Raw genomic sequence first — 3,885 nt, 5'->3', positions numbered from 1 at the left:
CTGAAGGCCAACAGCTTGCAAACTTTCTAGAAGCAAATGGCAATCTGTGAAACAGATGCTGGCAGAGCTGCTCAAGCCAGCACAGGGCTGGAGGGCGCTCCGGTCTGCCTTCCCCGAACCCCCAGCCAAATGAAGGTCTGCAGGAAGTACCATTAGAGGGATAAACAGAAGCAGCCAGAGGGTTCAAGCCACAGGCAGGATCTGACCAGGGAAGCATGAAAGCAGTCTGCTGGTACAACCTCAACCTGGGCTGCACATCAGAATCATCTGAAAAGCTTCCCCCAAATCCCCCAAAATAAAAAACAGATGTCCAGGCCACCTCCCAGATCAATTAAAACAGAATCCATGGGAAAGGGTTCTAGGCACAGGCATTTTTTACCTCCTCAGGGGATGCTAATATGTAGCCACGCTTAGGAACCAGGGGTCTGCAGGACCAAAGCACAGAAAGTCAGCAATGGCCTGAAGTTCAACGGCTGGTCACGTGCTCCTGGGAAGTTAGAGACTGGAAACAGCTCTTCTCTCCAGGCCACAAACCCCGCCTACCCCCGTCACATCTTGAGAGACTTAGAGCCTACGGCAGTAAATGGAATGAACTCCTCTTGCCAAACATTCTGGCAAGACCGGACAAGAGGCAAACCAAGCTAGGGGGCCAGGTCAGATGGTGAGAACCTCAAGCAGAGATTTGCCAGTCCATGAGATAAAATCCCAAGCTTAATTAAAGTTGAGCTCAGGAGGCCCTCACATTGAGACAATCATCCCAAAACCCAGCTGAGGAAGACGGACCAATCTACAGATAAAAATCCTTGATTTTTAACAGGCATTTTTCTCACATTGTATATTTCTGAAAGTCCAGTTATGTCTTACCAACTGAATCTCTGTAGTAAAATGATTCTTTCCTCTATACCACCATCCCCAAATTGTTAAAACCATGACTACCTTAATCTGTGTGCATAACGTAAGGCAGCGGAAGTGGAGAAAGGCCAGAAGCCGACACATGAACCCAGAGTCATGTGACCTTCCCAGCAAGACTATTCACGTTCCATGGGCTCTAACTCCGGGCTTTGCTAGGGGAGCCCCACTTCAGGAATCATCTGCCTGCTCACTTACTTTCCTCCAGATCACATACGGCCGGCCTGGCTTGTCCCACATCTAGTGACTACTATGGGCCAGGCACAATGAACATTTTATACGCGCTACTAATATAATATCTGTGAAGGACAGATATTTTTGCCTTTTTGGAGCTAGACAAAAAGCCTCAGGAAAGGTTCTGAAACAGCTCATCTGTTCCACAGCAGAGCTATTACAGGCCTCTATCTGATCCCAGAGGCCACGGTTTTTTTTCCACTAAGTAATAAAACCCGTGTTACAGACCAGAGGTTTCAGAACAGTCAGTTTCCCATGTGGGTGATACATGCTGTCCAAAAGCCACTCCACAAGTTCCCAGGTGATCCCTGCAGGAAGCAAGCAAATCACCCCTATCCTGGGAAAGAGTTTAATCAATATATCCCCAAGTGATCATTTTAGGGCTCAAGACAAAACAAAGATGTAAAAGATCTATTTAGAGACAAGAGGCAGTGGAGGAGAGAGAGATCTTCCCCGTTTGTTGAATGACACTGTCCATTGCTACTACCCCCTGAGGATTACATATCCCTCAGCCTTTATAAAATCAAAACCATGAGGCATACGGGAATCAATGCCTAAGAAACGAGAGATGAAAAAAACTAAGTCAATAGGAACTTAAATTAGAATGAAAGGATAACAAACAAAAAGACAAAAATACAGAAAAAGAAAAGATTTTAAGAAAAAAGTAGGAATAGCAAAATTAAGAAATAAAAGAAGGTAAACTTTTAAAAAACAAACGTATTATATTTGAGATAAAGGAGACAAAATGGCTAATACCAAAGAACAAAAAGACAAAAGCACGGGAGTACATACATAAGATTAAGAAAAAATGAACTTAAATGTTCTCACACACACACACACACACACACACACACACAAAGTGAGGTGATACATTTATTAATTAACTTGATGGAGGAATCCTTTCACAGTATATATGCATATAAAATCATAATGTACCTTGTAAGTATCTTGTAATTTTGTCAATCATACCTCAACAAAAAGAGGTCATGATGTTGACATGTGGCCGTTAGTGTAGAACACCCAATGCCCATTCCACCACGTGCCCTCCTTAATGTCCATCACCCAGTTACCCCCTCCCCCCACCCACCTTCCCTCCAGCAGCCCTGTTTGTTTCCCAGAGTTAAGAGTCTCTCATGGTTTGCCTCCTTCTCTGATTTCTTCCCATTCAGTCATCCCTCCCTTCCCCTATGGCTCTGTGCTGTTTCTTATATTCAACCTTGAGTGAAACCATATAATAATTGTCTTTCTCTGACTGACTTATTTCACTCAGCTCCAGTTCCGTCCGTGTCGATATAAATGGTAAGATTTCATCATTTCTGATGGCTGAGTAATATTATACTGTGTATATATGAACCACATCTTCTTTATCCATTCCTCTGTCAATGGATATCTGGGTTCTTTCCATCTGGCTATTGTGGACACTGCTGCTATAAACAATGGGGTACACGTGCTCCTTCAAATCACTACCTTTGTATCTTTGGGGTAAATACCTACTAGTGCAATTGCTGGGTCATAGGGTAGCTCTATTTTTAACTTTTTGAGAAACCCCCATACTGTTCCCATAACCTCTTATTTGTAACAGGCTGATCAACAGGCAAGGACCCTGGCATGAGTTAAGCATGTTAATAAGAGGCTGTCCATATTCTTTCTATCATAAGTATCTGTTAGTGATCAGAGGGAGACCATGATTACCTGGAGAGAGGGCCCAGTACCAATAAAAATAATTAACATTTGAAAAATATTAGTAAAATGTAAGATAAAAAAGACAACAACTAGTTTGAGAGCACCAGGTTACCACTTCCTGACCTGAATTTACAAATCCCATTTCAAACATCTGTAAAGGGGCACTTGGGTGGCTCAGTCGCTAAGCCTCTGACTTCAGCTCAGATCCCAGGGTCCTGGGATCGAGTCCCTCATTGGGCTCCCTGCTCAGTGGGAAGCCTGCTTCTCCCTCTCCCACTACCCCTGCTTGTGTTCTCTTTCCCCCTGTGTGTGTGTGTGTGTGCATGCACGTGTGAAATAAATAAATAAATGAAAGAATAAAGAACTTTACAAGAGATACTATTATAAAAAAATAAAAATAAAAAGCCAAAACATCTGTAAAGAAATACAAAGGAAATGAGAGAAGGTAGAGCCTGCTTTGAGCATTAACAATTTGCTAGAGTCTGGGAGAAATTTCTAATAAGCACAATGTAAATGCAGATCGAAAAACACACTCATGGCCTCTGAAGGGGAAGAACCAGGAAATATGTGGGAAGAGGTTTCAGCTCCCCACCTCTCCCCACCACTCCAGATCTGCTAGGTTGGCAGCAATCAGGAAATAGGCCAGCCTGTCTCATGCTAGGTAAGTCCTGAGCCACTCTCCCTTCCCCATTCAGAAGCTCTTTTTCTGCATCCATTTGGAGACTCCTGTCCTAGTAAGTACCACCCTGCAATAATTAGACACAAGACTGGCAGCGGCAATAAGTGACTCCAAAAAGTAAAATAACGTGGAGAAAAATGATTTGGACAATTTCAGTTTATAGGAGTAACTTACTACCTCTGAAAACCGAGAGCAACGGGAATAAGGAGACATTGTTCTGAGAAAGAAATGGAAGAAATTTAGATAAGGAGAGATTTCAAGAAAACCTGAAAATGCAATAGCAGAAGTGACATGTAGCCCATGAGAAAAAGAGCAGAATTTACACGGTGGAAAAGCTGAATTCATAATAAGGAAGTTACAGTTAAGACTTGACAAGAGTG

This window comes from Mustela nigripes, chromosome 4, assembly GCF_022355385.1.
Source record: "Mustela nigripes isolate SB6536 chromosome 4, MUSNIG.SB6536, whole genome shotgun sequence".
Classification (NCBI taxonomy): Eukaryota; Metazoa; Chordata; class Mammalia; order Carnivora; family Mustelidae; genus Mustela; species Mustela nigripes.
Note: the sequence above shows the minus strand (reverse complement) of the source record.